The 21,781-nt window shown below is 40.9% G+C and overlaps 1 protein-coding gene across 1 annotated transcript in view; it reads left to right on the plus strand.

Moving 5' to 3' along the window:
• The first annotated feature begins 5,331 nt into the window (after positions 1 to 5,331).
• Positions 5,332 to 21,781, plus strand: part of RIMKLB (ribosomal modification protein rimK like family member B) — a 79,845-nt gene continuing 63,395 nt past the window's right edge. The window contains exons 1-2 of the mRNA XM_066355943.1: positions 5,332 to 5,416; positions 12,871 to 12,919. The gene's annotated coding sequence lies outside the window, so the exon portion shown is untranslated. The remainder of the gene's footprint in view (positions 5,417 to 12,870; positions 12,920 to 21,781) is intronic.

Consider the following 21,781-nt stretch of genomic DNA (forward strand, 5'->3'; position numbering starts at 1 on the left):
GGCTGAAATGAGAAGGGGGATGAGAATCTGCATCACTCACACCCTCGTTCCAAAGGTTATGACCACATCGGTGAGAGATACTGCTGCTAACGAGAAGGGCTGGCCCAAGCTCATGTACGCCTTCTTCCATGAACCTGTTTCCCCTCTCCCATCTGACCCCAGCACTCCCCTTTCCCTGGGGTTCCTTCTCACCTAATTGGTTCTATCTCACCCGTAGAATGCTTTACTGCTCATCACCAGATTCTGTTTCTTTTTTTCTATTTTAGGTTTTATTAATAGATAAGGATTTTTATGATCTTTAACAAGGATGAGCTTCATTCCAGGTATCTGTTCTGAGACTCAGACAAAAGAGGGCCAGGGCGAATCCATTTACTTTGTTTTTACAAGACCGCTGGTGGACACACTGACTGTATTTCTTGCATAACATCATGTAGGAGATTCTGTTTCTATCTCTGACTATCTTCCATGTCTAAAGCATTTTGCACCTTCCTTTCTCACTTTTGTCCTTTTTGGACATTCATCTCTTCAATACCAACAAATTCTTTTGTATCCTTGTTATTTCTCTTCTTTCTTTGCCTCTTTCTTGACCCACACACACAGACTCTAGTTGTTGTTCTTTCCTTCCTCTGAGTATCCCATTTGTTCCCACATCCAAGGAAAAACAGATACCACATGCTTTTTGTCCAAGAGGAGGGCTGGCTGTCTGAGGGTTGGAAAACGTTGAGGAACACAGTACCCTCTGAGTCCCTGTTAAGTGTGGAGGAGCTTTGTGAGAGCAGATGCCAGCTGCACTCTGTCTTTTGGCTTTAAGTTTGTGCTAAGAATCTTGGTTTCTGGAATTTTAAGGACAAAATGCCATCAGAAGCCCAAAGAATTTGAAAGCTGAGTTTGTGTTTGTTCTGCCTGGCTTATTTTTCACCAATGTTTCGCCTCAAATCACATAATATCACCTTCTCAGATCCAGGAATTTTAAAGATTTTGTATTTGTTGTTTTCATTCAAGGAAATGTTAGTGGTTAGACCATTAAAATAGTTCTACTTTGGAGAGAATCAACTGCCATTTTATTTTATTTTATTTCATTTCATTTTATTTTTTATTCAGTGAGAGGAGAGGAGGCAGATAGACAGACTTCTGTATGTGCCCCAACCAGTATTTACCCAGCAAGCCCATGAGGGGTTGATGCTCTGCCCATCTGAGCATTGCTTCATTGCTCAGCAACCAAGCTCTTCTTAGCACCAGAGGCAGAGTCCATGGAGCCAGGCTCAATGCCCTGGGCCAACTCACTCCACTGAGCCATGGATGCAGGAGGAGAAGAGAGAGACAGAAGTGAGAGAGGGAGGGGTGGAGAAGCAGATGGGTGCTTTTCCTGTGTGCCCTGACCGGGAATCAAATCCAGGACGTCCACATGCTGGGCCAATGCTCTACCATTGAGCCAACTGGCCAAGGCCATCAAGTGGCATTTTAGAAACTCAGATATGAGAAGTGGTTGACTTTCTGTGTCCTAGAAGTATGTGTAAAAGTGTCTGTTAACTCCTATAGTCTACATTGTGTACGTCCCTGGTGAGCTAACTTAGAGAGGAATACAGGTGGACACAGAGGGTAGATAGAGTTAATAAGTTACAAACTAGAGAAAAGGAGGGTGAATGATGAAGAAAAGATGAAAGAAAGGGAGGAGGGTGAGAGGAAAGAAGAAAGCTAACCAGCTGTGAAGTTAGAAAGAAGGGAAAGAAATGGACATAATGAGAAATAAGCAAATAGCACCTCTGATTCCTCTGAGGGAACTCCCAGTGTTCCATTTCTGACATATGTGGCAATTCTGGTGAGTTCCTAGAACAAGTCTGAGTACAGACCCAGCTCTTTCCTGGTCTGCTTGGCCCAGAACTTGCTCTTCTTCCATCTGCTCTACAGTGAGAGTACAGAGGCTGGAAAACAGATGTGACTCTAGTCTGGGGAGAGTCAGAGAAAGAAAAGGCAGGGGGTAGAGGTACGGGTGGGGGAAAAACCAAAACGCAGATGCAAAGCAGACCTAAGGCAGGACATATAATAAAGAGCCTAGAGCAACAATCATGTTTTCCATGAAGCTCAGACAGATGGAGAAACTGAACTAAGGCCAGTCATTTGGCAGGGAGAGCAATGACCTCAATGTGCTGGCCTCGCTAGAGACTGCAGTCAGGAAAGCCTCCCTAGGCAGTAGGAGGGGGTGCTCTCCTGGGGTCCTGAGAGGGAGTCTGCAGTTAGGGCAGTGAGAATGAAACAGAATGTTTAGGGCAAGGCAGAGGCAGAAGGCAGGCAGGGAGCAAAGGAAGGGGAAGAAGCAAGGCAAGAACTGGCAGAAGAGCAGAAACCTCCATCTATTCTCGGGCTTAATCGATATGCAGGAATGCAGTTTGTTTTAAAGTAGTTTGATTAATTTTTTTCCCTTCATGACAGCTATGGCAACTCCCCGTTTGTTTTATTATTTCTATAAAATATTTTATTTTTTAAAAAAATTATTTATTGACTTTAAAGAAAGAAAGAGACAGAAACATTGATCTATTCTTGCATGTGCCCTGACCAGGGATCGAACCCACAACTTTTGCGTATCAGGACGATGTTCTAACCAACTGAACTACCCAGCCAGAGCAGCTCCCCATTTGTTTTAGAGCCCAGACTTGGATCCCCAGGTTTAGAAAACCTCAGATATATTTTGCCCAAGGTGATATGGTCAGATCTGTTAATTACTTTATCAGTTTATCATTAAATCACATGAAGTCAAAATCAGCCTCAGTGGTAAAAAATGAGCAACTGTCATCCACAGATGTGAGCCTATAATTCCTGAGGTTCTCACTGACACAGGGAAGAGCTCCCTGGGCAGCAGAACTCCCAGTAGACACAGGAGGGATCTCTTAGGCATAGAGAACACATTCTCTGGCAACATTCTTCTCCATGGAAATGGCTGGCAGGTGCAGAAGTGACTTACTGAAGGCAACCTAATGTTTGAGTTACCTAGGAAATCTTTAGTTTTCAAAAAAGGTCTCCAAGCAATGGAAGACAGGCAAAGTACAAAGGAAGAGAAGGGAAGCAGAGAAACAAGACAGCACACTGGATTTATTCATCTGTTTACTGGCCTGTAAAGAATACACCCATTAGCTGAAGGCCTCTGGGCAAATGTACAGAAACATTATTACTGCAGCCCAATCCAACTAAATTAAACCCAGGGCCTAAACACACACACAAAAATTTCCATAAAAGGAAGGAAAGGAAGGGAGGAGGGTTATATGAAATGGGGGAGGGGAAGGAATGGAAGAGAGAGCAATGTGTGTAGAGGAATGAAGCAATAACGTAGAGGCAGCCAAACATAAAAGACAGACTCAGTGCGCAATTTAGGAGGCTGCCAACATATGTGCTCAGAAAGAGCTAGGGAGAACTTCCCACGTCTTAGTACCCCGTCCCTGCTGTAACACTCTGTTCTCCATGCCTCTGCACATTGCACTTTTTGTTCCTTTCTCTCTGTGATAACCTCTTCCCAACTCCAGTAACTTATCTGTGCATGGAAACCTAGTTTAGATGCTGCCTCTTCCCAGAAACCTTTCCTGGTCCCCTTTGAAAGTGTCTGAAGAATTCACCATCCCCTCTCCTTGAGCAGCCTCTTTGTTTTTATAACAATGTCATCCACTTTATTATAGTCCTTCTTTTACATATTCACATTTCAGATTAGACAGAGTTCTTCGATAGCAGACAGTAAATTTTAGCAGACGGTAAATTTTACTCATCGCTAGCTGACATAATTAGCACATAACAACTCAAAATTTTGTCGTTTGAATTGAGAAGAAGACTTGAAATAGTAACTTTCTGTTTCGAAATAGAAACATTCAAAAACTGAGTCAAATGCAAAGAAGTAGGGGATAAATGTTCTAAAGAAGAAAGTAGTTTGAGAGGACAGCAAGTGGAACAGCCAGCCAGTGCACTGAGGTGACAGGAGGGGACAGAACTCAAGGGCAAAGGCAGAGGAAGTGAGCAACAGTAACTCCAGAAACAGAAATCTTAGCACAAAGGCTGTCATTAAAATCAGTGCATGTAGTCCTTCAATAAAACTCTTCAAAATTCAAAAAAAAAAAAATCAGTGCATGTAAAACATGTGTGCCTTATGTCTACCACAGTTAGTGCTTTTGTCTCATTCTGCTTCATGTGAATTTTCTGATGGCCTAGTGGTCTTGCATTGTTACTCCCACACTCCCTTGACCGTGCAAATGTAAAATGCTTGTTCCAAGTTCAGGATTCTGTTAAGGATTCTGAAATAAAACCCACAACAAAAATTTTGAATAAATGGCCTGACCAGGCGATGGCGCAGTGGATAGAGCATCAGACTGGGATGCAGAGGACCCAGGTTCGAGACCCCGAGGTCGCCAGCTTGAGCACGGGCTCATCTGGTTTGAGCAATAAAGCCCACCAACTTGAACCCAAGGTCGCTGGCTCCAGCAAGGGGTTACTCGGTCTGCTGAAGGCCCGCGGTCAAGGCACATATGAGAAAGCAATCAATGAACAACTAGGGTGTTGCAACACGCAATGAAAAACTAATGATTGATGCTTCTCATCTCTCTTCGTTCCTGTCTGTCTGTCCCTGTCTATCCCTCTCTCTGACTTACTCTCTGTTTCTGTAAAAAATAAATAAAATTAAACAATTCAACCTTTAAAAAAATTTTGAATAAATGAACACTGGCTACACACAAAATAGAACAGATACTGGAAATTCATTAACAGGTAGGAAATCTCCATCTTATCAAGCAACCAAAATCAAAGAAAGCCTGAAATTTGCAAACATGAAAAGAACCCGGGAAGGTTCGTATTTACATGATTATTAACAAATGTGTATAATTATTAACATAATAATAGCTAATATAATTATTTGATTTAGTGCATTTATATGATTAATATATACTTATACTTTTTATAGATAATATGTGCTGGGAAGCCTGCAAGATGGCCCCCAATGATTCTTACTTCCTTTTACCCCCTTGTATTATCCTTACTCTTTGGGTACAGGATGAATTTGGGGACCACTGGCAAATAGAATGTAGCAAAGACAATGGGATGTATCTTTTCAGATTAAGTAACGAAGAGACTCCGACTTCTAATTCTGGGCTTCTCTCCTGATCTCTTGCTTGTTTGTTTGCTCTGAACAAAGCCAGCTGCCACAGTGTGAGCTACACTATAGAAATGCCCATGTGGCAGGAATGATTGTCTCTAGCCAGCAACCTAAGGCCTGCCAAAGCCACGTGAATAAACTTGGAAGTGAATCCTCTCTGTTGGGCCTTGAGAAGAAGACTAGGGGGACTGGATGAAAAGGTGAAGGAATTAAGCAAAAAATACAAAAACAAAAATAAAAACACCTTCAGAGACACAAACAACAGTATGGTGATTACCAGAGAGAAAGGGGGTAAGAGAAGAAGAAGAGGGTAAGAGGGGTTAAACGGTGATGGAAGGAACCTTGACTTGGGTGGTGAACACACAATACAATATAGCAATGATGTATTATAGAATTGTACACCAGAAACCTATATTATTTTTTTAACCAAAGTCACCCCAATAAATTCAATAGAAAAAAGAACACCACAGCCCCAGCCAACACCTTGACTATATAGTCTTAAGAGATACCCAGAGCCAGAGGTCTGCAGCTGAACTGTGCTTAGATTCTTAATCAACAGACACTTTGGGAAAATAAATGTTTTCCTAAAACTCCTAGACCCTGTACGAAAAAGTATGATTATACTTCTTTTCAGCATATTCAGAGGAAAGGAGAGAGAAAAAGAGAGATTAAAAGATAGAAGAGATAGAGGAGAAGGAACAGAGAGAAGGGAGAGACATGGACACTAAGAAGGGGAAAAAGAGGAAGGGGGAAACAGGAGATGGGAGAGTTTGAGAACTCCTGTGGAAACCACAAAATTATCATTTAATATTCACTGTGAATCAAATTTTGAAATAATTTTGTACTGCAACCTACTTGAAATGTAGAAAATCTGATGAGGGACAATAGAATTAAACAGTTAGAAAATCTACTTTGTAAGAAAGAGCTAAAGGAATTTATTTTGCCTGGAGAAGAAAATCTGAAGGAGAAATTTAATAATTTTGAAGATTTTGGTAACTTTATATTTACTGCTTCCACAAAAATTAAGATAAAAAATAAATTTAGTACAGTGCAGCACAAGGAATATAGTCAATAGTATTCTAATACCTATGTATAGTGTCAGATGGGTATGAGATTTATTGGGATAATCAGTAAGTTATGCAATGTCTAATCACTGGGGTGTACACCTGAAACTAATGTAATTTTGTACATTAACTGTAATTTAAAGATAAAAGTGATTAAAAAGTAAATTTATTTTAGAGCTTAGTTTAAATTATATTCTTGTGACTTTCTGAATAATCATTAGTTATCTATTTATTCAAAAAACGTGAAAAAATTTTCTATGCTCTAGCCTTTCTGTTATAAGTATTTCTGTTGTAGCAGAAATGAAACAGACAGTATTTTGCTTTTATATTGCTCTCATTTTCTAAGGAAAGTTACAGAAATTAGTTCTTTGGAGATAGATTTTTTTCTCCAGTGACTTGGCATTGATATATTTCTAGAAACAGAATGATGGATTGGATAATTAATAAAGATTAAAACTAAATGTCATCACAGGGAAATTAGAATTTGCTTGTTGTTCAGTGGGGTCACCCGCACCTTAAAAAATTTTTGGTCTAAGAGTGAAGGAGGCGCCTGACCTGTGGTGGCGCAGTGGATAAAGCGTCGACCTGGAAATGCTGAGGTTGCCGGTTCGAAACCCTGGGCTTGCCTGGTCAAGGCACATATGGGAGTTGATGCTTCCAGCTCCTCCCCCCTTCTCTCTCTGTCTCTCCTCTCTCTCTCTCTCTCTCTCTCTCTCTCTCTCTCTGTCTCTCCCTCTCCTCTCTAAAAAAAAAAAATGAACAAATAAAAAAAAATTTAAAAAAAAAAAAAAGAGTGAAGGAGGCTATGAGAGCTGTCCCTAGACAGTGATGGGCAGAAGTACAGACTACTTCTTCACGCACTGTATACCATCTGGTTGTTATGAACCTTTGATACCTTTCCCCTTGAAGAGCCTTCTCCCCAGTTCCCTTAATAGTGTTAACAAACCACACTAAAACTCAGTGATTTACAAGAAGAATGTATTCTTTTCCATGATTCTGTATGCTGATCAAGCAATAATTCTACTTTTTATGGTGTTGGCTGAAAGATCCAAAATGGCCCTCATTCAGATGACCAGTTGGTGCTCCTTGCCATCAGCTCTCTGATGGGAGTGCTGGCAAGAGTTGGTGTCCAGGCAGTATCTAGACCTGACTCACCTGGGCTGCTGACCGCATGGCGGTGGGGTGAGAGAGGGCGCATTCCAAGAAACAAAGGAAGAAGCGCAGCTATCTTAAAATTCAGCCTCAGAAGTTATCCAGCATTACTCCCATTTCTTTTGTTCAAAAATAAGTCAACACAGTCAGTTCCAATTTAAGGTCAGGATGCCTCCTCTTGATGGGAGGGATGGAAAAAAATATGTAGTCATCTTCAGTCTACCACGGTGCCTCTGACGTTAAACTGAATCTTCAGTGGACTAGATAAGTGCCAAACAAGGAACATTTGTAGCTTGTCCTTTCTCTGAAACCTAATTCACTTCTCTGGACAATTCTAAAAGGAGCTGACACACCAAGGACTTCTTTGAGACTCAATATTATAGATCAATTTCAGTATTATTTCCTTGGTTTTTTACAGTATTAATAAGCAATATTGACCAATCCCTCCTTTGTGAAATGTTCTCTTCCCTTGATATCTATGGCATCACATTCTTTGTTTTCTTTCCTCTTAGCTCCACTCAGTGTTCTTTTACATTCTTTTTTTTTCTGTTTACACTTGAATGCGGATAGTGTTCAAGGTTCATGCCCTGGTCACCTCTCTCTTGACCAGATTCTTCTTATTAATCACACCCACTCCCATCTATTGGTTTACGCCTCAGATCTATACCAGTCTAATCTACATCTATCTCCTGAGTTCTCTGTCAGAATGTGCAAGAGCACATCTCTACTTGGATGTCTTATAGGCACCTTGGCTCATTCAGGCCTTAATTACAGAAAGCAGGATCATTAAACAGACCAGGAAAAAGCTAATGAACAGACTCTAGGCTGAGCTTTCAAGAGACTCTATTGCTCCTCTGAGCACCTAAAGGCCACCTTCCAGATTGAGGTGTCACTACTCACAATCTAGATCCACCCTGGCTCTGCTACAATTCACACCAGCAACATAGATCCTCACTCCCCACTTAACTTAGTTTTGAATTAAGTCTTCTGCTGGTGCTTGTGACATTAAAACTCCAGCTGTAGTAGAGTCTAGGGTATAGAGCTTTAGTTTTCTACTCTCTGTAAGGCAGGAAGATTTACAAGAAAGAAGTCTGAATAAATGTTGAACAAGCTAAATTACAATATCTTAGCATGTCGAAAATTGAGTCATCCTTTTCCCACACAGCCCACTCTCCCTAAGACTGGGTACCACTGTCTACCCAGTTATCCAATTGAAATATCTGAGTCATCATCAATTTCCTCAATTTCTCTTTTTCCTCACCTTAGGTCCCAACACACATACATGCGTGTGCACACACATGCACACACACCTTTGTCATCAAAATTCTTTTGATCTTACATCCTTAAGATCTTTTAAATTCATCCATCTCTTCATTATTTCCATCACCACTTTAGTTCAGTCTAATCATTACTGAAACAAGAGTCATTACTAGTGTCCCAGCTCCCGTGTTTCCTCACCCTTACTTATAATACAAAGCATCAAGAGTAAGATTTCTAGCACTAATATGATTAAGTCACTCTCTGGCTTAAAAACCTTAAAGACTAATTTTTAGTATATGGGTAGAACTTCTTCATATTGCACACGTGACTATTTTTAATATTTTTATCTCTTGTCATCAGTGCTCCACCCTACCCCATACATTTGCACCTTAATTTCCAGCCATACTGAATTACTTACAGTTCTGCAAAAGCTCCAAGTTCTTTCTTGCTTCTAAGCCATTGGACATGCTGCGTTTTAATCATAACACCTCGCATAATTCTTATTTTCCCATAATCCTTACTTTTCAGCTGCCTAATTTCTACTCATCCATTATAACCCAGGTTGGGTAATATCCCCTTTGGATTACTTTCCAAAGGGTCTCTACTCCAATGAGTGGTTTACTGTGGAAAGATGCTTTGTTTACTGTTGTATGCCCAAAAGCAAGCACAGGGTCTTATTCTCCGCATGGGAAAGATGTGTTGAGTGTGGAGGGGAGTGGCTGTATTTCCCAAAAGTGGACACAAGAGGGCAACAAAAAGCTTCTCTAGACCAGTTTTGCAGTTACAGTTGCCTTTTTCTACATTTCATTTTTTTTCCACTGACTGTTGATGTAGTTCCTGCAGCATGACTCTTGAGCTACATCTGACAGGCTAGAAGATTCCTAGCGACTCAGATCTATATTTCATTTGTATTGTAGTTGCCTTCTCTATGCAAGGGACTTCAATAAGTATTAGTAATTTTTTTAAAAAAAGATGAAATAATTTGTACATTCAAGAAATCAAGAATTTAATGGGAGCCTGACCTGTGGTGGTGCAGTGGGTAAAGCATCGACCTGGAATGCTGAGATCACCAGTTCAAAACCCCGGGCTTGCCTGGTCAAGGCACATATGGGAGTTGATGCTTCCTGTTCCTCCCCCCTTCTCCCTCTCTCTCTCTCTCTCTCTCTCTCTCTCTCTCTCTCATCTCTCTAAAATTAATAAATAGAAAATTAAAAATAAAGAAGAAGAATTTAATGGGAAAGGGAAGTGGTTCTGAATTTTTTTTATCCCCTGACATACAAGGAAACAAGTGTTGTTGGCTCAACAACTTCTTTGACAGCAGACCAGGCGATTTTTGGCGGAACGGCATCAACAAATTGGTCGAGAGGTGGGAAGAGGTTGTAAACAGCAATGGCGAATATATAATTAATTAACTTATTGATATAATTATTGTTTTTTGTTTAAATAAAAGTCTTCGGTAAAAACGCTACGAACTTATTCCCCAACCCAATAAAATCACAAATCATTATGAGATAAAGCTTTTAACTAGATCTCTGTAACCAAAGCAGTAGTATAAGCTTTTAAAGACAAATAAAGACATTCAAATGGTTGTGACCAAAACCTCGTTCTTCTAATATTAAGAAGGTTCAGTTCTCCCAAGTAATCAGAGCCCTAAAAAGACATAAAGCCTTTGCTTCCTAGCCAAATTACTAAAAGGTAAGGTTTCTTTCAAAATCTCTTATCAAGAGCACACCAACAGTCAAAAAATATTTTTTCTTCTTAACAGAGAGAAAATCACACTCTAATTTTTTATTAGTGTACTTTTGATATGAAGAATTACTCCTTAAAAACATAGATTTATTCCAGTTTTAGCCAGCTTGATCATATATAAAATTCCTTTCTTATTCTAATGAACAAAATGAACAAACAAAATAGAAACAGAGATTCATAGGACTCATAGATAAGAACAGACTGACAATTGTCAGAAGGGAAGGGCCGGGGAGGCTGGATAAAAAAGGTGAAAGGATTAAGCAAAAAAAAAAAACTAATAGACTCAGACAACGGTATGGCAATTACCAGAGGGAAAGGTGCGTGGAGGTAGGTCGAAAAGGGAGATTAACGGTGGCAGAAAGAGACTTTGGGTGATGAACACAGAATACAATATACAGATGATGTATTGTAGAATTGTACACTTGAAACCCATATAATTTTATTCACCAGTGTCACCCAATAAATTCAATAAATATATATATTTTTATTTAGTTTGACAAATCTTATACAACTTTTTTATATCCATTCAGTTTTTGTCTTATACTCTTCCTCTTTCCCATTCTGGAACAATCAGTCATTCAAATTATAGACAAGGGAATTACTGTACTCTTTTTCTTAACAAAAAGATGTTCTTTATACTTTATTTAAAAAAGAAGAAGAAAATGGCCACATTTTACTTTTCTTACCTGTTTTTGTTTTTCTTTTAGTCGTATTAGTTGTAGTGGTTTTAATTACATATATTGATTATAATTCTTAACCTTTAGAAATTAAGGTATTTCTAATAAAAACTAAGAAGTAAGCAATTGTAGGATGTTTGTTACACTAACGTTCTGTGGATAGGATACATTTCATAATTTCTACAGGTATATTTTTCCTTCTAGGGAATTTTTCAATGTGGCTCAAGACCGTTTACTGATAGACCCAAATATCTTCAGTTCCTTTGTAATAAGAAGCCAAAAGTAGATAAACTTGTATTCAATAATTGTTTTAGTATTTTATCTTATTTGAAATGACCTAGATATTCAATGAATATCTATAATTTAACTTAGCTTAGTATAATTTTAAGTTTTCAAGTTACCAAAAATACTTTGGAAACTATTTTTTAAGTACACATGCCATAAAACGTTTAGTGTTGATAACTATGAAGGCATTGTTATTGGACTAAAGGGGTCTGTTTGCCTGCGTGCATCAAAGTGATTGCTCAGCTGAGACCCTTTTTCTTCAGGGCACCTCAAAAATGGATCCAGGTTAAAAGCTTCCCACTGTAGCACTGTAATGCAAGACTATCTTTTGTAAGGTTAACCTACTTGTTCAGCCTTAAAACAATATTTTATTCACCTGATGCCTCACACTGGACTCAATCCAGTTTGAGTCAGACCCAGTCTGACCTCCAACCTAGCTGAGTTTCTAAGTTGGATGCTCTCCAACTCTGCCTGGGTTTCTGGACCCAGTCTGCAAAAAGAAATGCTCAAATAAAGTCAGCCAGCTCATAACACAAAAGCTAGGGAGCTCAGATCTGAGAGGGATGTAGCCATGACCGTGGACAGCTCAATGGGTTCAGTGGGACCTATCCCTGGGTGCTCGTTGCTTTTAGGGGTGTTTGGGGGTCTTCTTTGGTTCCTTCTTCTGATACCAGAACTGTACAAGGATAAGCTGAGGCATGTTAAAATTTTTAAGAGTTTATTTGAACAAAAATTGATTTGAATTGGCAGCAACAAACTGGAAGTTGTTAGGAGCCCTCCACCCACAGGGGCTCTGAGAGACTTTTATAGAGAAAAGATGAAAGCAAGGACATTATTGACTGGCTAGGGCTTAAGCCTAGTTGGCCATTTGTGACTGGTTGTCTGTAGCTTTTGATGTCCTCACCTTGAGGCACTTACAGGCTTAGATTTTTGGCTTGCTTACATAAGCTACCATGGCATTATAGCCACCTCAGTCTAATGGCACTCCATGTATAATTAACTTAACATTTCTTTATGCAGATGTAGGGAGGGTTCCATGGAAAAATTGTGAGGAAGACAGTGGTCATCAAAACGATCCACTGTACATCAAATGCAGATTTTTGACCTCCTTCTTTGGGGATTTCAATTTGGTATGTCTGCAGTGGAGGGAGACCTCCCCTTTGCAACCACCTCCAGGTGGTCTTACTAAATGTGGACTTTCTAACTTTATCGCAGTATTTCTAAAACTTAAGCATGTGTCAGAATCTCCTGAGGACATGATTACCAGATAAAATACAGAACGGCCAAATAAATATGAATTTCAGAGAAAGAACAGATAAATTTTTAGTACATTTCAAATATTTGGGCCCAATCATCTGTGGTTCTAACTGAAAGTCAAATGTGTTTTCTCTCCAAGCATCACAAGATACAAATCAGTAGTTGAAATCTTCCTTGTGGCAGACATTTAATATAGTTGTCAATTTTGTCTTTTTTTAAAATTTTCAAAATATACAACTATCAATCTACTCTATCACTGATTCTCCTATTAACCTCTAAGAATATTTTGTCCTACTTCTAGGGTCACCTCAGAAACTTACTGGATAACATCAAGTTCAAGAAATGGCTATGTAAGTAACTTTTATACTTTTGTTTCTTGTTTTACTTTGACACCTATTGCTCTGTTTCCTCTCTTCTCCTCTGCTTTCTACTGTTTCCTTCTGAGATCTGCTACTCCGCTTTTGTCCAAACTGTCTCCATTGACATTTTTACCAGAGTTTTCTGTCTTCCCTTTTCTTCTCTCTTTTTAAAAATGTTTTTCTTTTTTCTTTTTCCTGTCTCCCTGCCTTCTTCCCAAACCTCCATGTCAAAATTATAATCTGCAGAATCAAGTTAGGGCACTAGGGAACTGCCTCCAGCATTGTGTTCCAGAAGGAGATTTTGTTCTGACAGTCCTTTGGCAAGTTCTCAGCCAGGGGAAAAGAGAGCTTCAAGAAACAATTGCTTTGCCTGAGGATCTGTTGGGAGGGTGATGGATGGCATTGCAGTTACTTCAAGAGCTGCAGGAAAAGGAGGGGAGTCATTGCCAGGCAGCGTGAGGGGAGGAGGTCGCTAGGAGAAAGAGCCAGTCAAGAAGAGTGTATAAAAAGGGTGGAGAATGCAGTCTGTGTATGCTGCCTGCAAGACCTTTCTGCAGATAGTGTGTCTTTGTGGGCTGACTGCAGAGGCCCTGTGCATGCAGAATGTATGTGAATGTGTGTGTTGCTGATTTCAGGTCATGGGTCTGGGTGAACTGCTGACTGCAAGAAATGGGAATGTATTGTGGAAAGGATTTTGAAGTCAGAGTGCTTGTTTGTGGTTGTGTGGAATGTGTGACTGACTTTTTGCCGATTCCAGCCCTGAAAGTTTAGTGGGAGTCTGGCTTGGCTAACTAAGCCAAGATACAACAAAGTCAGAAGAAAATAAAGAGGGAAGCCATTGCAACAAGAGAAAAGAAAAGGGAAATTTGGAGAAAGGGGGAATGAGAAAACAGAAAATAAACAGTAGAAATCCCTTCCTTAGAAAAGGAACACATTTGCGAGGAGGAAAGGAAAAACAATCTTCTTCCAGGAATAACCACTCTATCTCCTAGTTCTTCTGATGCCTTGAGATAAGATAGATCCTAGTTTTTCTCCCTTATTTCCTTCTGGACATGATTTATCCTGACCTGTGTGTTACCGGTACATTTTGGTTACACAAGGGATATTTAAAAGCTTAACAATTATTCAGAAAGGAGCAATAACAGTTCTTATATGAGGAAAAAAGAGGGTTTTTTGTTGTTGCTGTTGTTAGGCAAGACAGCTATTAGACATAATAGATAGATACTGAGATTTAGTCAGAGATTAATTAAACAGAATTTGAATTTTTTGTGTGTGTGTGATTAAAATAATATGTAAGGCTTGGCCTATGGTGGTCCAGTGTATAAAGCATCGACCTGGAATGCTGAGGTCGCCGGTTCAAAACCCTGGGCTTGCCCTGGCCGGTTGGCTCAGCGGTAGAGCGTCGGCCTAGCGTGCGGAGGACCCGGGTTCGATTCCCGGCCAGGGCACATAGGAGAAGCGCCCATTTGCTTCTCCACCCCTCCGCCGCGCTTTCCTCTCTGTCTCTCTCTTCCCCTCCTGCAGCCAAGGCTCCATTGGAGCAAAGATGGCCCGGGCGCTGGGCATGGCTCTGTGGCCTCTGCCTCAGGCGCTAGAGTGGCTCTGGTCGCAATATGGCGACGCCCAGGATGGGCAGAGCATCGCCCCCTGGGGGGCAGAGCACCGCCCCTGGTGGGTGTGCCGGGTGGATCCCGGTCGGGCGCATGCGGGAGTCTGTCTGACTGTCTATCCTCGTTTCCAGCTTCAGAAAAATGAAAAAAAAAAAACAAAACAAAAAAAAAAAAAACCCTGGGCTTGCCTGGTCAAGGCACATGTGGAAGTTGATGCTTCCTGCTCCTCCCCCTTTCTCTCTCTCTCTCTCCTCTCTAAAATGAATAAAGTCTTAAAAAAATAACATATGAAATGCACATTTCATTTTGAAAGCAAAGGTGTGGAAATATACTCTATCTCCACATTCCAAGGCTGGTTGGTTATTGTTATTACTATAATTATAAACAAAATATAACATGGCCTGTCTATACCTGGAATTGAAGATTTAACTTAGTGGATTTCTGGTCAAGATGGTGGCATATGTAAACATGGTAATTGCCTCCTCCTACCATCACATTGAAATTACAACTACAGAACAACCATCATTCAGAACCACATGAAATCTGGCTGAATATTAATTAGTCTTAGAACTAAGGAATTGAAGAAGAAGCCACACTGAGACTGGTAGGAGTGGCAGAGATGCGGATTGAGCTGCCCCACACTCACGTGTCCCAATAAGAATTGGGAGAGATATCTCAGCTGCAGAGGTTTCCCTTGAGGAGTGAGGGGTACTAGCCTCAGATCAAAGAGAAGTTCCCATAACTTCTGGCTTATAAAAACCAGTGGGGATTGTGGTTGAATGAGATAGGGCTGCTGGAGTCCCAGGCAGTTCTTGGACTTACTCTTTCTGAGCTCCAGCCCTGGAACAGCAGCTTGAAAGTTACCAGAAACACATGGGGAGGAACTGAATTCCCATGTGGAAGGCACACTTTGAATGCCCAACTTGAGTGATCAGGGATGCTGCGTATTGGATCCTATAGAACCTGTAACTCATACATTAGGCCAGTGGTCGGCAAACCGTGGCTTGCGAGCCACATGCGGCTCTTTGGCCCCTTGAGTGTGGCTCTTCCACAAAATACCACGTGCGGGCGCTACCTTGATAAGGAATGTACCTACCTATATAGTTTAAGTTTAAAAAATTTGGCTCTCAAAAGAAATTTCAATCGTTGTACTGCTGCTATTTGGCTCTGTTGACTAATAAGTTTGCCGACCACTGCATTAGGCCATTCTACCAAGCTCTACTTAATACCTAGAAACAAGCACAGGGGAGTTGCCAAAATGAGGAGACAAACAAACATGTCCCTAGTGAAAGAACAGAATAATCTAAAAAAAAAAAGAGAGACTAAACAAAATGGAGAAAATGGAGACAAGTAATCTACTAGATGCAGAGTTCAGAACACTGGTTATAAGAATGCTCAGTGAATTTAATGAGAACTTCAACCGCACAAAAAAGGGCCAGTCAGAAATGAAGGGTACACTAACTGAAATGAAGAATAATTTATAGTGAATCAACAATAAAGTAATGAAGCCAAGAATCAAATCAGTGATTTAGAATATACGAAAGTGAAAAACACTCAATTAGAACAGCAAAAAGAATCCAAAAAATGATGACAGTGTAAGGCTTCTCTGGGACAACTTCAAACATACCAACATTCGCATCATGTTGCGAAGGAGAAGAGAGAGAACAGGAAGTTGAAAACTTATTTGAAAAAATAATGACAGCCTGACCAGGCGGTGGCGCAATGAATAGAGCATCGAACTGGGATGTGGAAGACCCAGGTTCAAGACCCCGAGGTCGCCAGCTTGAGCGCGGGCTCATCTGGTTTGAGCAAAAGCCCACCAGCTTGAGCCCAAGGTCGCTGGCTCAAGCAAGAGGTTACTCGGTCTGCTGAAGGCCTGCGGTCAAGGCACATATGAGAAAGCAATCAATGAACAACTCAGGGGTTGCAATGCGCAACGAAAAACTAATGATTGATGCTTCTCATCTCTTCATTCCTGTCTGTCTATCCCTCTCTCTGACTCTCTCTGTCTCTGTAAAAAAATTAAAAAAATAAAAATAAAAATTTGGCAAGTTTATTAAAAAAAATAATAATAATGACAGAAAAGTTTCTTAATGTGATTAAGGAAATAGAAATAGAAGTTTAGGAAGCACAGAGTCCCAAACAAGATGAACACAAGAAGGCCCGCATCAAGACACATCATAATTGCCTGACCAGTCGTGGCTCAGTGGACAGAACTTCGATCTGAGATGCTGAAGTCCCACGTTTGAAACCCCAAGGTCACTGGCACGAGCACAGGCTTACCAGCTTGAGGGCAAGATCATGAGCTTGAGCATGGGATCATTGACATGGCCCAATGGTCGCTAGCTTGAGCTTCTACCTCAACTTGGTCAAGGCATATATAAGAAGCAATCAATGAACAACTAAAGTGCCACAACTATAAATTGATGCTTTTCATCTATCTCCTTTCCTGTCCCTATCTTTCCACACACAAAAAAGACACATCATAATTAAAATGCAAAAATTTAAAAACAAAGAGAGACTCCTAAAAGTAGTAAGAAAAAAGCAGTTAGTTACCTACAAGGGAACTCCCATAAGACTGTCAGTTGATTTGTTAACACCAATCTTGCAGGCCAGAAGTGACTGACCAGAAATATTCTAAGTGATAAAAAGCAAGGACCTACAGCCTCACCAGACAGTGGCACAGTGGATAGAGTGTCAGACTGGGACGTGGAAGACCCAGGTTTAAAACCCCAAGGTCGCTGGCTTGAGCGCAGGCTCATCAGCTTGAGCATGGGTTCACCAGCTTGAGCATAAATCATAGACACAACCCCATGGTCGCTAGCTTGAGCCCAAAGGTCGCTGGCTTGAAGCCCAAGGTTACTGGCTTGAGCAAGGAGTCACTTGCTCTGCTGGAGCCCCCCAATCAAGGCACATATGAGAAAGCAATCAATGAACGAGTAAGGAACCACAACAAAGAATTGGTGCTTCTCATCTCTCCCTTCCTGTCAGTTTGTCCCTAGCTGACTGTCTCTGACTCTCTCTCTCTCTCTCTCTCTCTCTCTCTCTCTCTCGTCAAAAAGAAAAAAAGAAAAGCAAGGACCTACAACCAAGATTACTCTACCTATCAAAGCTATCATTTAGAATCAAAGGACAGATAAAAAGCTTCCCAGACAAGAAGTTGTTAAAGGAGTTCATCACCACCAAACCAGTATTACATGAAATGTTAAAGGGTCTTCTTTAAGAAGAAGAAAAAAATAAATAAAAATATGAGTAAAATGGCAGTAAATGCATATCTATCAACAATTAAATCTAAAAAGCAAAATAAATGAACAAACAGAACAGAAACAGACTCATAGATACAGAGAACATTTTGACGGTTGCCAGAGGGGAGAGGTGCTAGGAAGATGGGTGAGAAAGGTAAAAGGATTAGGAAGCAAAAATTGGTTGGTACAGCATAGTCATGAGGCTGTAAGGTACAGCATAGGGAAGATAGTCAATCATATTCTAATCACTGGGGTGTACAACTGAAAATAATATAATAATGTATGTCAACTGTAATTGAAAAACAAAAAGTGATTTAAAATAAAAAGAAAAATAGAAGAGCAATAAGCTAGAAAGAGAAACAGTATTTCTATTTCAAACTCTACTACCTGCAGGCTTCCCCTTTGAAGGCCATACAGCCCTGTAGACCCTCACCCCACCCAGCTCTAGAATTCCAGTTATCTTCTGGTACTATTCTGGATACTTGACATCTTTGTTAGGAAGAGCCCCTCAGGCCACTGGCTGCTATGGGCAGTTCAAACACAGTTTGTTGTAGATCTTGGAACACACTTCATATTTAATACAAAAATCCACATGAAGGCTGTGTTCATATCGACATACGTTTTCTGGCACCTTTTGATTTATTTAGCACTTTAGTCTCATTTTGATGAGACTAAAGGCATAGGGCAAGGCAGTATTTTTAAGCACTTTTTAAAATTAAATTTAATGCAGTGACATTGATAAATCAGGGTACATATGTTGAGAGAAAACATCTCCAGATTATTTTGACATTTGATTATTCTGCATACCCCTCACCCAAAGTCAAATTGTCTTCCGTCACCTTCTATCTGGTTTTCTTTGTGCCCCTCCCCTCTTTAAGCACTTTTTTTAAGCAGAGGAAAGTGAGACCCAGAGGGACAGAAGTCCCACAATAAAGGGGAGTCTTTCCTGGAATGCAGATCTTCTGATTATAGGGCTCCATTCTTTGCCCTATATGGACTTCATAGAGCTAGAGCAGGGGTCTCCAAACAACGTCCTGCGGCCGCATGCAGCGCCCTGAGGCATTTACCCGGCCCCCACCGCACTTCCCGAAGGGGCACCTCTTTCATTTTGGTGGTGGTCAGTGAGAACAGCATAGTTTCCATTGAAATGCTGGTCAGTTTGTTGATTTAAATTTACTTCTTCTTTATTTTAAATATTGTATTTGTTCCCTGTAAGGCCAGGAACCGCCATCGTGGCCATTCACATGCAGGTTCCCATTGGATTCGGGCAGACGATAAAGAAATGGCGGAGTCAGAGGATGGTGGGCCATCCTATTTATTGGTGTCTCACCAAGACAGGCAAACCACAAAAGAAGACAAGGGAAAAGCAGAAAACCAGCTTTTCCCATGAAGGGCAAGGGATCAGGGAAGCCCCTGCAATTGTGATAGCAGGAACTGTGTGTGCCAGCTCCTGGTCTGTCCCACTTTATAGTGTAGAAAACCAAAAACCCCTAATCCAATGTACAAACAAGGAAGTCTCCGATACAAAGCCACTTATCTGAAGCATAAGTGGATTCCTCATGAGAGTGCATGTAAAGCCAGCAGGCAGGGCCAGAGCCACTATCACAGCAGCCTTCTGGCCTATGCAGGTTCGCATTGGATTCGGACAGTCGGTAAAGAAACCATGGAGCCAAAAACTGGTGGGCCATAGTCTTTAATCTAGCTTGCACCTGGCGGGCAAGTAAAAATACACACTGGGCTCCAAAACCCAGTCACATTCAGTGCTCACAAAGCTACTGATTTATCCGAGTTTCCTAGAATCAAAGGTTTCTAGCTCACCAGACTTATTCTCCTCTGTTCCCCATCTCCGTCCTTATCCCAAATACAAACTCTACACAAACTGGCATCTCACTCAGCACTTCACCATCTTGGCTGCTTCTCCTGGCCTCCTCCACGTGGCCTTTCTCTGCTCTCCTCTGCTCTCTCTTCTAATGATAATCTCAGGAACCAAGAGCCGAGTCCCGTTCTGCCTCCCTTTTATAGTGTAGAAATCCAAACCCTTAATCCAATATACATAATAGGGAAGTCTCTAATACAAAGTCACTTCTCTGAGGCATGATAGGATTGTACCACCTCACACCAAAAAGGGTGGGACAGGCTTAATCCCAAAACCAAGCCTCAGGCTACAACAATTCTCAACACACATTAATATCACCTGGGCAATGGCCTCACGTGGGCAGCGCCTATTTTTAACAAAGTGAGCATAATACATTTTATCTGCCCAACAGTGCACCACCCAGATCATACAATCAGTCAAGGTTGTGGGGAAAAGCCCAGTCCTAAAACTAAACCCTAGGCTACAACGACCCTGCCTGCCCACAGTCCGTCCCCCATACCCAACACAAACCACAAGCGAGCAAACACATATATCATATTTACAAACTCATTTGACTAACATTCCCGTTTTGTTTTTTTACTTTAAAATAAGATATGTGCAGTGTGCATAGGGATTTGTTAATAGTTTTTTTTGTAGTTCAGCCCTCCAACCGTCTGAGGGACAGTGAACTGGCCCCCTGTGTAAAAAGTTTGGGGACCCCTGAGCTAGAGGCACATTTTTATAAACCCCTTGTTAAAAAGTTGTCCCTGAAATTATTCCCCTGAGCTCTTGCCTCATTCTCCAGAAAAGATAGGATAGAACACAGAGAGAACTCCCACCAACAAACTACTCAACATTTCAAGATAATGCAAAATGCTGTAGGCAGTGGTGGGATTCAGCTGGATCACACCGGTTTGGCAGAACTGATACCTAGTTTTTGGTTGAGTTTGGGGAACCGGTTATTAAAATGGCACTAGTAATCAGGATTCTCTCTAAAGTGGTGCCTGGGGTGCTCCCAATGTGGAAATCACAGATTTACATTCCTCACCCTTTTTAACGTTCATCTGCACAACAGTGTATTTTCTAAGCACCCGTAGTAATGTTCATTCCGTCCATAGGTGAGAAACATTTGACGGAACTATGTTTGTAATATTTATTTATTCATTTCATAAAACTCATTATGCCTTTGATGAAATACTACATTTTAATTCTCTCGCTTTTGTAACTTCAGTAAACAAGCATATAACCTAAAGAGAAAAAGTGCCAAACAACCAGGGGGTGATAAACTGTTATTGTAAATATCTTAAATGACAGTTTTATTGTTTTTTGTCAGATATTATTAATATTTAAAAACTCTTTCTTATAACATAATCTAGTATTATGTACCTCTTTTGTTGTTCTTATTTGAGTATTAAATACATTAAATAATAAACTACCTTTGGTATATGTAAAGCCAGGAGCCATGGCCAGGGCCACTATCACAGCAGCCCGGCCCTTGCAGGTTCGCATTGGATTCGGACAGTCGGCAAAGAAACAACGGAGCCACAAACTGATGGGCCATAGTCTTTAATTCTAGCTTGCACCCAGCGGGCAAGTAAAAAATACACACTGGGCTCCAAAACCCACTCACATTCAGTGCTCACAAAGCCACTGACTTATCCGAGTTTCCTAGAATCAAAGGTTTCTAGCTCACCAGCCTTATTCTCCTCAGTTCCCCATCTCCTTCCTTATCCCAGATACAAACTCTACACAAACTGGCATCTCACTCAGCACTCCGCCATCTTAGCTGCTTCTCCTGGCCTACTCCACGTGGCCTCCTTCTGCTTTCTGCTCTGCTCTCTCCTCTAATGATAATCTCAGGAACCAAGAGCGCAAACTCCCGTTTTGCCCCCACTCTATACTGTAGCTTCACAACCTCTAATCCAATATATAAAATAGGGAAGTCTCTAATACAAAGTCACTTCTCTGAGGCATGATTGGATTGTACCACCCCACATCAAAAAGGGTGGGAAAGGCTTAATCCCAAAACCAAGCCCCAGGCTACAAGGATTCTCAACACACATTAATATCACCTGGGCAATGGCCTCACGTGGGCAGTACCATCTTCAACAAAGTGAGCATAATACATTTTATCTGCCCAACA

The sequence above is a fragment of the Saccopteryx leptura genome, chromosome 1 (assembly GCF_036850995.1).
Source record: "Saccopteryx leptura isolate mSacLep1 chromosome 1, mSacLep1_pri_phased_curated, whole genome shotgun sequence".
Classification (NCBI taxonomy): Eukaryota; Metazoa; Chordata; class Mammalia; order Chiroptera; family Emballonuridae; genus Saccopteryx; species Saccopteryx leptura.